Genomic DNA, 12378 nt, shown 5'->3' with positions numbered 1-12378 from the left:
CACCGGCACCCACCTTCCCTTTCATCTGGTCTCATTCATAACCTGCCAGATGGTATTCCTTCCCCTCCCCCATCTTCTTATTACAGCTTCTGTCCCTTTCCTTCCCAGTCCAGATGAGGGTCACAGCCTGAAATGTTGACTGTTAATTCTCCTCCATAGATGCTACCTGAGATCCTCCAGCATTTTGTGTGTATTGCTAAAGGACAATTCAGAATGATTCTCTGCATATATTAAGAGAAAAAGATAGCTCAGGAGATAACTGGTGCCCTCAAGGCTCAATGTAATGATTAATGTTTACAAATACAGGAAATGGGAGATGTCTTAAAATAATACTTCTTGTCTATATGTTCCTTTGAGATGGACATTGAAGCTAGTGAATTCAGGGGAGGTACCAGTAATGTCCATGAATATTACTAGGAAGGTGTTGGAGACATTGAAACACATAAAGGTGCATATATCCTCAATGCTTGACTAGGAGTATCCTTGAATGTTTTGGGGAATAAGGGACCCTCGCTGCCGGGTCCCTGACAGTGATTTTTTTAGTCACAGATGAGATACTGAAACATAGAAACATAGAAAACATACAGCACAATACAGGCCCTTCGGCCCACAAAGCTGTGCAGAACATGTCCTTACCTAGAAACTACCTAGGCTTTACCCATAGCCCTCTATTTTTCTAAGCTCCATGTAGCTGTCCAGGAGTCTCTTAAAAGACCCTATCGTTTCCGCCTCCACCACTGCCGCTGGCAGCCTATTCCACACACTCACCACTCTCTATGTGAAAAACGTACCCGACATCTCCTCTGCACCTACTTCCAGGCACCTTAGAACTATGCCCTCTTGTGCTAACCATTTCAGCCCTGGGGAAAAGCCTCTGACTATCCACACAATCAATGCCTCTCATTATCTTGTACACCTCTATCAAGTTACCTCTCATCCTCCGTTGCTCCAAGGAAAAAAGGCCGAGTTCACTCAACCTATTCTCATAAGGCATGCTCTCCAATCCAGGCAACACCCTTGTAAATCTCCTCTGCATCCTTTCTATGGTTTCCACGTCCTTCCTATAGTGAGGCGACTAGAATTGAGCACAGTACTCCAAGTGGGGTCTGACCAGGGTCCTATACAGCTGCAACATTACCTCTCAGCTCTTAAACTCAATCCCATGACTGATGAAGGCCAATGCACTGTATGCCTTCTTAACCACAGAGCCAACCTGCGTAACAGCTTTGAGTGTCCTATGGACTCGGACCCCAAGATCCCTCTGATTCTCCACACTGCCATGAGTCTAACCATTAATACTATATTCTGCCATCATATTTGACCTATCAGAATGAACCACCTCACACTTATCTGGGTTGAACTCCATCTGCCATTCTCAGCCCAGTTTTGCATCCTATCAATGTCCTATTGCAACCTCTGACAGCCCTCCACACTATCCACAACACCCCCACCCTTTGTGACTTTTATAAGTGACCTAGATGAGGAAGTGGAGAGATGTGTTAGTAAATTTGCTGATGACACAAAGAGAAGGGGTCCCAGAACAGGTCCCTGAGGCACAACACTGATCACTGGCCTCCATGCAGAATATGAACTGTCTACAACCACTTTTTGCCTTCTGTGGGCAAGCCAGTGATCCACCAAGCACTGCCCCCTTGGATCCCATGCCTCCTTACTTTCTCAATAAGCCTTGCTAAAATCCATATACCCTCTATCTACGGCTCTACCTTCATCAATGTGCTTAGTCACATCCTCAAAAAATTCAATCAGGCTCGTAAGGCACAACCTGCCCTTGACAAAGCCATGTTGACTACTCCTAGTCATATTATGTCTCTCCAAATGTTCATAAATCCTGCCTCTCAGGATCTTCTCCATCAACTTATCAACCTCTGAAGTAAGACTCGCTGGCTTATAATTTCCTGGGCCATCCCTACTCCCTTTCTTGAATAAGAGAACAACATCTGCAACCCTCCAATCCTCTGGAACCTCACCCGTCCTCATTGATGATGCAAAGATCATTGCTAGAGGCTCAGCAATCTCCTCCCTCGCTTCTCACAGTAGCCTGGAGTACACCCCGTTCGGTCCCGGTGACTTATGTCACTTGATGCTTTCCAAAAGCTCCAGCATATCCTCTTCCTTAATATCTACATTCTCAAGCTTTTCAGTCCACTGCAAGTCATCCCTACAATTGCCAAGATCCTTTTCCGTAGTGAATACTGAAGCAAAGTATTCATTAAGTACCTCCGCTATTTCCTCTGGTTCCATACACACTTTTCCATTTTCACACTATTATTTCACGTGTTATCCTCTTGCTCTTCACATACCTGTAGAATGCCTTGGGATTTTCTTTAATCCTATCTGCCAAGGCCTTCTCTTGGCCCCTTCTAGCTCTCCTAATTTCATTCTTAAGTTCCTTCCTGCTATCCTTATAATCTTCTAGATTCATATCATTACCTAGTTTTCTGAACCTTTCACATGCTCTTCTTTTCTTCTTGACTGGATTTACAACAGCCTTTGTGCACCACAGATCTTGTACCCTACCATCCTTTCCATGTCTCATTGGAAAGTACCTACTCAGAATTCCACGCAAATATCCCCTGAACATTTGCCACATTTCCCTGAGAACATCTATTTCCAAGTTATGCTTCCAAGTTCCTGCCTGATAGCATCATAGTTCCCCTTACCCCAATTAAATGTTTCCTTAACTTGCCTGATCCTATCCCTCTCCAATGCTATGGTAAAGGAGAATAGAATTGTGATCACTATCTCCAAAATGCTCTCCCACTGAGAGACCTGACACCTGACCAGGTTCATTTCCTAATGCCAGATCAAGTATAGCCTCTCCTCTTGTAGTCTTATCTACAATTGTGTCAAGAAAACCTTCCTGAACACACCTAACAAACTCCACCCCATCTAAACCCCTCACTCCAGGGAGATGCCAATCAATATTTGGGAAATTAAAATCTCCCACCACAACAACCCTGTTATTATTACTCCTTTCCAGAATCTGTCTCCCTATCTGCTTCTCGATGTCCCTGTTACTATTGGGTGGTCTATTAAAAACACCCAGTAGAGTTATTGACTCCTTCCTATTCATAACTTCCACCCACAGAGACTCTGTAGACAATCCTTCCATGACTTTCTCCCTGATCAACAGTGCTGCACCTCCACCTCTTTTGCCTCCCTTCTTATCTTTTCTGAAACATCTAAAGCCTGGCACTTGAAGTAGCCATTCCTGCCCCTGCACCATCCAGGTCTCTGTAATGGCCACAACATCATAGCTCCAAGTGCTGATCCATGCTCTAAGCTCATCCACTTTATTCATGATCCTCCTCACATTAAAATAGACACATCTCAAACCATCGGTCTGAGTGCATCCCTTCTCTATCCCTTGCCTATCCTTCCTTTTGCGCTGTTTCCAAACTTTCTCTATTTGTGAGCCAACCTCCCTTTCCTCTGTCACTTCAGCTCGGTTCCCATCCCTCAGCAATTCTAGTTTAAACTCTCCCCAAATGCCTTAGCAAACCTTCCCACCAGGATATTGGTCCCCCCTGGATTCAAGTATAACCTGCCCCAGAAGAGGTCCAATGATCCAGAAATCTGAATCCCTGCCCCCTGCTCCAATCTCTCAGCCACGCATTTATCCTCCACCTCATTCTATTCCTATATTCACCGTCACATGGCACAGGCAGTAATCCCAAGATTACTACCTTTGAGGTCCCACTTCTCAACTTTTTTCCTAACTCCCTGTAGTCTTTTTTCAGGACCTCCTCCCTTTTCCTACCTATGTTGTTGGTACCAATATGTACCACGACCTCTGGCTGTTCTCCTTCCCACTTCAAGATATCGTGGACGTGATCAGAAACATCCCAGACCCTGGCACCTGGGAGGCAAACTACCACCCGCGTTTCTTTCTTGCGTCCACAGAATCGCCTAACTGACCACCTAATTATAGAGTCCCCTCTCACTGCTGCCATCTTCTTCCTTTTCCTACCCATCGGAGCCACAGGGCCAGTCTCTGTGTCAGAGGTGCGACCACTGTTGCTTACCACAGGTAGGCTATCCTCCCCAACAGTACTCAAGCAGGAATACTTATTGTTAAGGGGGACAGCCACTGGGGTACTCTCTAGCACCTGCTTCTTGCCCTTCCCTCTCCTGACTGTTGCCCACTTCCCAGTCTTCTGTGGTCCCCGGGTGACTACCTGCCTATAGCTCCTCTCTATCACCTCCTCACTCTCCCTGACCAGACAAAGGTCATTGAGCTGCATCTCCAGTTCCCAAACGCGGTCTCTAAGGAACTGCAGCTCAACGCACTTGGTGCAGATGTGGTTGTCTGGGAGTCTCGGGGACTTCCCACATCTGACATGGAGCACAGAAAACCAGCCTCAAACACATAATCTCTGTCTTTATTTTAAACAGATAACCTACCTCGCCTCAACCATTTATCGCTGAAGTCCCACTGAGCCAAAGCCTTCCTACTCTGTCCCCCATTACTCCGTCGCCCGCTCTGTAAATCTGTCTTCCTTTTAAACTCTTCCCGCTGTTCTAATCGACCTCCATGCGCTTGCGCAGTTGTGCCCCGTTCAAAATGCCGAAGAAATAACCGTCACCTTCTTAACTCTGCTCGCTTTTAAACGTTCTTTCCGCTGTTCTCAATGGCCGATCTCCACGCGCTTGCTGGATGATATCCAATGTTGTGCTAAGTAGGGAACTACAGGCCAGTGACACATCAGTGGGAACATTATTGGTGAGGATTCTGAAGGACAGGACTTCTTTGGCATTTGAACATGCAAGAAGTAATCAGGGACAGTCAGTATGGCTTTGTAGTGTGGGAAATAATATCTCACAAATTTGATTGAATTTTTTGAAGAGGTGATCAAGGGGATTATGAGGTATTGTTTGCATCTCACAATGGACTGGTCCGGAAGATTACAAGGCATGAGATCCAGGGTGAGTTAGCAAATTGGCAGAGGGTGGAAGCGGAGTGTTATTTTTAAGATCAGAGGCCTGTGACTAGTTGTGTGCCACAAGAATCAGTGTTGGGTCCTCTGCTGTTTGTCATATACATCAGTGATTCAGATGAGAATATAAATGGTATGATTAATACATATGCAGATAATTCCAAGTTGCTGGTACAGTGACCATTGAAGAACTCTGCCAAAGGTTACAACAAAGAAATTGACAAGGAAATTAGGCAAGGGAATGGCAGATGGGCTCTAAATGGGACACATACAAAGCGATACATGGGAAGTTAAAGCAGGGCAGAAAATACACAATGAAAAGTAGGGCCATGGGGAGTGTTGATGAACAGAGGGAGTGCAAGTACATAGCTCCTTTAAATGGAAACACAGATAGATAGGGTGGTGAGGAAGGCATATGAGGTGTTTGCCTTCATCAACTGAGGCACTGAATATAGCTATTGGGACATCATTTTACAGCTGCACAAAACATTGGTTAGGCTGCACTTGGAGTATTGTGTACAGTTCTTGGTAGCATACCTCAGGAAGGACAAAATTGAGCTTGAGACAGAATGGAAAAGATTCACAATGGTGTTGCCTGGATTGGAGACTGGATAGGTTGTGCCTGTTTTCCCCAGGGTGAAGGAGGCTGAAGACATGGCAGAGGTAGGTAAAATTATAAGAAGCATAGATAGGACAAATAGCCAGCGTCTGTTTCCTATAGTAAGGGTATCCAACACGAGTAGCCATAGGTTTATGGTGACAAGGGGAGAAGTTTAAAGAGGATCTGAGGGATATATCTTCTATAAAAAGAGTAGCTGCTATCTGGAAAGAGCTGCCAGAGGTGGTGGTAGAAGAAAGAATCACAACAACAACGAAGAGGCATCTGGACAGGTACAAGAATGAACAAGACATAGGCGGTTATGGAATTAATATAATATGGAAGATAGGCATGATGATCAGCACAAATGCTGTGGGCCAGTGTGCCTGTTTCAATGCTGTACGACTATGATTCTATTAGTACAATAATTAACAATGATCACATTGTTAAAAGAAAACGACAAAGTTAATTTTTTATTACAAGTTTAGTTTCTATTGTTTATTCAACATAGTTCAAAAGGGAGGCAAACAATGAAATGCCAAATCATCATGGCAAACAGCACAGTAGCACTACTGGATCATCAACATCAGGATATGTGAGTTCAGCCACATATCTAACACATGCTTGAAGCTGCTATGTTCCTTGCACTTCAACTACAGTGAGCTTAACTTGCTTGAATGTAATGACAACATCGAAATTGGGCCCATTGAATAAAGAAGCAGAAGTAAGTGAAAACCTGCAGCTGCTCACATATGGAAGAAGTTTGTACTTAGTTTTCCCAGATTCCCTGTTGTTCATTTCCTGATAGAATAAAAAATCAATATGGTAGGGCCTGTTGCAGCAGCTGGGTTACGTGTGAAATAATGTTGTCATGTGATCAGCCAGAATAAACCAAATTCAAACATAAAAATGGCAGCAAAGTCCAAATCAGCTGTTAAACTTGTCAAAGGTTTTGGCTTCTTCTGAATGTCCCTAATCTTCAGAATTTAAAAACTAAAAATCAACCAAATATTTTTGAAATTACTATTTTAAAATAATTTTAAAGCTTAGACACCAATAGATAATTTGAAACATTAAGGTAAACACAATTCATAACGAGGAGTCACTATACTCTTTTCATGTGCAACCATTCTCCTCCATACAAATGAACATGTTATTTCTGTGGCAGGTTGCAGATTCTCCAATGCAAATGCTTGGGAATTCAATACGTTATGTTCTGCTACTGGACTTCATGTGTAGTTCAGCATTGGAAGCACAGGAAAATCACTGGTAGATCCCAAATAACAAGTTTGGGACTTCCCCATTTGGAAGATTTGGGTTAATGCCAGCAATTCTACACGGAACTGCTGGCAGGTCCTGCTCATTGATTTTGTGATTAAGCAACTGACGATGTGGCAATAAAACTCTGCTTGCAATGTTTACACATTGTGATTTAAAAGTGTTTATTTCATCAACATTGTAATAGGGTCGTTTACAACTCTAACAACAATCACTGCTTAATTAACACAAACCTCCTATGTAATTGTCAATAGAGATTTCACAAGCAGCTATTTTCGGTGCAGCAATCAAAATTACCAATTTACAAAATAATGTTTATTTGAGAAAGATGGAAATTTTAACCTTGATAATCCATTCAGAAGTAGCAATGTGCATTGTAGGATCTAATTTGTGCTATAATATACTTATATAGCGGCAAATACTACTTAAACAAAATCAGTATACAATAATGAAATCAAATTGAAAATGTTGGAAATATTCAGCAGGTCAAGCAGCAACTGTGAAGAGAAAGACAGAGGTAATGTTTTAGATTCTTTAAACTTTCATTAAAGTTAAATACAACAAGTATTAAGTTGCAGAGGAAGAGCAGGGGTTGTTGAGAATAAAAAAGTCTTTCACAGGGTGGATACTTGGAGAGAAAGACCCAATGGTGAAGATGCTCACTGAAAGAGACTGCTTAAATAACAAATATAATGTGGAGGAGGTACAAATAGGAACAGATCAATGAAAATTGAAATATCAGATGAGGGGAATGAAGAGGAGAGGAAAAAATGCACGAATGTTAGAAAACTGATGTTCACAGCTGGAATGACCAAATATCTGCTGAATTCAAAGTTGAGTCCTGAAGTCCTATTTGAAAAATGAGACTCAGTCCCTTGAATTTACACTTAGTCTCTATGGAATGGTGTAGGAGGTCAGAATGAGAGTGGAATGAAAAAATAAAATGATAGTCAACTGGAAGCTCAGGGTCATCCTTGCAACTGACCAGTCACCCAATTTGAATTTGACTTCTGCAAGGTAAAGACTACATCACCAGAGCCAGATGCAGTGACTGGGAAGAAGTGCAAGTAAATAACTTCTCCAATTTAAAGTCATGTTTGGGCCTGGAAGGGAGAAGTGAAAAGGGTAGGTGCTGCATCTTTTGCAGTTACATAAAAAAGGAGTAGAGCATTTAGTCCTTCGCTCCTACTACAATCCAAAAGATAATGGTTATTCCTCCTCAAATAGCAACACCACTTTGCACCAGGTTTGTATCCTGTTTTTTCATGTTTCATCCATTTACCACCACATTCAGTGGCTAAGCTCCCACATCCCTGTTGGGTAGAACATTCCCAAGATTCACTCTCCTCTGGCTGAAGACATTTCTTCTCGTCTGCAACTTGAATGGTGAACCCCTTATTCTAAGATAATACCTCTAGTTCTGGACATCCTGTCCAGGAGAAACATCCCATTTGTATCTACCCTGTCAGGCCCAGGGAAAATTTTGTTCCACTGCTGCCTCATATCTCCAAGGACCTATGTTTGATACTGATCTTGGATGCTGTTGAGAGTGAACATTTTGCGTGTGACAGTGTGGGTGTCCGCTGGGTCCTCTGTTTTACTCTCATGATCCAAATGTGCGCTGGTAGGCTAAATGACTTTTTCAGAAATTAACCCCCACCCATGGGAGGGTATGAGGAAAAGGGGAGAAGACAGGTACGAAAGAAGAATAAATTGCAGGGCTACAGGGTAATGAGGAAGGAACATGGGACTGATGGGATTGATCAACTAGGAGTCCAACAGGCTAAAGGGTCTCCCTCTGTGTTATGGTTCAGTCTGCTTAGCTTTTCCCCATATGTCCCAGGCAATAATTTGATGAACTTACAGTCTTCCATCACAAGTATATCCTTCCTTACATAGGTAGATTAAACTCATATGCAACATTCCAGGTCTTGTCTCATTTGAGCCTCATTTTATTGCAGCAAAATCTCACTACCCTTGTACTCAAATTTTCTTGCAACACACCTTTAACATATTGTCTACCTTTGTAATTGCTTGTTTGACCAGCTTGTAGCTTTCAGTAATTTTTATAGAAGAATATCCAGATCCATTTGTGAACACCAACAATTAGTAACTTTGCTGCAGAAAACTTACAATTTTTTCTAACAAAATGGATGATCTCCCTTTTTTCTATATTATATTCTATCCATCATGTTCTTGTTCATCACTTAGCCCATCTATGTTCTCCTTAAGCCTCTTTGCATCTACCTTTGAAACCTGGATATTTTACACTTGCTCTCCTCACCCAAGTCACTGATATAGATAGTAAACATTTGGGTTCCAGCATTAATCCCTGCAGAACACCAATAATCACTGTTTCTCACCAGTAATTATCTGTTTATTCTCACTTCCTGTTTTCTGTGAACCAATTCTCAATCTATGTCACTAATCCCAAATTCCTTTTGCTCATTTTAAATTAACCTTTCTATTATATCTCATCAAAGGCCTTCTATAACATTAAATATATCATCTGCATTGGGTTACCTTTATCTATTTTGCTGGCCACAACCTCTTAAAAACTTGGGCTGCTTTGTCAAACATGATTTCCTGTATTTAAATTTATATAACTCCAATAAAACCTATTACTATTTTCTAAATACTTTAATAATTGATTCTTACATTTTCCCTCTCCATTCTTTCTTAATTAGAAAGGTTTCATTTGTTACCAATCCATCCAGATGGCAACCAAGGCATCTACTATTATCTCCATCAGGGGTTCCCAACCTGGGGTCCACGGACCCTTGCTTAATGGTGTTGGTCCATGGCATGAGAAAGGTTGGGAACTCCTGACCTCCATTACCATCTGCTTCAAAACAAAGAGACGTGGGTCATTAGGTTCTGGGGATTTATCAGCTTTCAGTTACATTTATTTCTCTAGTACTTTGCTTTTCCACTATTTTTATTTCAGCTCCTTATTAATTCTAAACATGTGATTCTCCACTTTTTCTGAATGTTTTTGTTATTTATTCCATCAAAGACAGACCAAGGATATTTTAGTTCTTACAGATTTAAGCGATTTCTTCAGTTTCTTTACCATTTCCAAAGTCCCCAAAATAACATCTTGTTTCAGTCTAAATTGTACCCAGAATAACTTACATGACTTTTGTCTTTTTTATATCTGTTGAACTTATTATTCTGTGCTATTATGTTTATCCATAGAATACTCATATGTATATACTTTCCTCCAGCTTTTTTACCCTCCTTTTACCAAATTGTGATTTTTTTCCCCCCCCGAACCTCAGGCTTACTGCACTTTTGACAACAATACAATTTTTCTTTGATCTAGTTCATCTTTAACTTGTCTTGTTAGCCACAGATGAACTTCTTTTCCTGTTGGCTATTTGCATCTGTAGGATATATATTGTCGCAAACATGATATATTTCTTTAATGTTATCCTTTGCTTGTCACACACAACTGCACTATTTTAATATTTTAGGAGGCCCACTGCTTCGATGAAATGTTTGGTCAAAATGGAAGACAAAGCATCAGTGCATTATGGGAACTCATACTGTGACTGTAAACCTAGTGATCAATGTTGAAGAAATATGAGGAAAACTGAGAATCTAATCTTTAAAATTGTGTTTTCAGCTGTTAAAATTAACTAACAGATACATCTCTGGACAACATTTCCTTCAGTGAAATGTCAAAGGCTAATTTTAAAGATTGATTTGACTGCACCCATTTCATGTTTTCTGAAATGCTAGCTTCTTTCTACTACTGCTTCACATTCTATCCTCATGCTTAGGTTATTACAAAATCACTGAGTGATGTACATACTTCTGGGATGAACTTGAGATAATCATAAATCTGTGACTGAGAGGCCACTCAGAAAATCGTTACACACTCCATAAGACATAGGAGCAGAATTTCGCCCATTGAGTTTGTTCTGCCATTCGATCATGGCTGACAACTTGTCTTTGGATTCTTCTATTAGAATTGTCTTGTTACTGAGTAGTCAGTTTTGATTGTTTCACATTCCAGATTTCACACACTACTATTTGTGTGATTGAAAAAAAAATGTAAGAAACTAGGAGAAGAGTAAGTGACTAGACTTGTCACTGAACTATCCCAATGTAATATAAAGTATACTTTCAGTTGCCCTAAAGGCTTTTGTTCCTGCTTTCTTGTCTGGCAGATCCACGTGAATGTTTACAGCAATATTTTCTGCTCCATCCCCTTTGACTGAGAGGCTAAGTACAGCTCTAATGCCATATTTAAGTTTGCTGACGACACAATGGTTGGTCAAATTGAAAGTGGTGACAAATCAGCATATAGGAGGGAGATTGAAAATCTCGCTGAATGTTGCAACAACACTTCTCATTCAATGTCAGCAAAACCAAAGAGCTGATTATTGACTATAGGAGGAGGGAACTGGAGGTCCATGAGCCAGTGGTCATCAGGGAATCAGAGGTGGAGAGGTTCAGTAACTTTAAATTCCTTGGCAACATCATATCTGTCCTGAGTCCAGCATGTAAGTGACATTACAAAGAAGGCATGTTAGTGTCTCTACTTAGAAGTTTGCGAAGATTCAGCCTGTCATCTGAAACTGACAAACCTATAGATGCACGGTGCAGAGTATACTGACTGGTTATATCACGTTTTGGTATTGAAACACCAATGCCCTTGAATGGAAAAGCCTACAAGAAAGTACTGGACACAGCCCAGTACAACACAGGAGAAGGCCTCTCCACCACTGAGCGCATCTACAAGGAATACTGTGCAGAAAAGCAGCATCCATCATCAAGGACCCCTACCATCTTGGCCACGCTCACTTTTTGCTGCTCCCATTAAGAAGGAAGTACAGGAGCCTCAGGACCCACTCTCTCAGGTTCTGGAAGTCATTACCCCTGAACTGTCAGGCTCCTAAACCAGATTGGATAACTTCATTCACCTTAATACTGAACTGATTCCACAACCTACAGGCTCACTTTCAAGCATTGGTTGTTTGTCCGTCTTTGTTCATGTGTAGCTTTTCATTGATTCTATTGCGTTTCTTTGTAACTACTATGAATCTCTGGAAGAAAATGAATCTCAGAGTAAAATATGGGGGCATATACCTGTATGTACTTTGATATTAAATTTACTTGTTGAACTGGAGGCAATTTTCTAATAAACTCCACTAACCTCTTATACTGCTTTGAAATTATAATTTTGAATTATATTTGGTATATAATTTAATATATCTCACCCTTTAACCTCCTTGCTATGCTTTAACTCTCAGTTTCCAATCTCCATCAGTAAGTTTAGGACCAGTCCTATTGAAATCTGCAACAGTTTTCCCATTAAATAAATGCATGGTTTTATTCTAGAATGTTGATCTGTGTGTTGTGCAGACCCTATGCCAACAGATACGTAAATGTGATACTCGACACCTATTGACCATTATAACAGAAAATCCACTCAGACATGTTAAAAATTGACAGTTATTAACAACCAGCAGCAATTTCTACTCGTATTTCTTTTGTGAATGTTATTTCCAGACCTAAACCACTGCATAGTGAAGT

The 12378-nt window shown here is 41.1% G+C and overlaps 1 protein-coding gene across 3 annotated transcripts in view; it reads right to left on the bottom strand.

Annotated features, from left to right (window-relative positions):
• Positions 1-12378, bottom strand: part of tiam2a (TIAM Rac1 associated GEF 2a) — a 232047-nt gene that overhangs the window by 46576 nt on the left and 173093 nt on the right. Inside the window, exon 22 of one of the 3 annotated variants that reach the window (XR_011886844.1) lies at positions 7084-7331. The exons of the other annotated variants lie outside the window; for them this stretch is intronic. The gene's annotated coding sequence lies outside the window, so the exon portion shown is untranslated. Of the gene's footprint in view, positions 1-7083; positions 7332-12378 lie in introns of those variants that run through there. 3 annotated transcript variants of the gene reach the window in all.

Source organism: Mobula birostris, chromosome 8, assembly GCF_030028105.1.
Source record: "Mobula birostris isolate sMobBir1 chromosome 8, sMobBir1.hap1, whole genome shotgun sequence".
Taxonomy (NCBI): Eukaryota; Metazoa; Chordata; class Chondrichthyes; order Myliobatiformes; family Myliobatidae; genus Mobula; species Mobula birostris.
The sequence above is the reverse complement of the archived record's forward strand: the minus strand, read 5'-3'. Positions and strand labels throughout refer to the sequence as shown.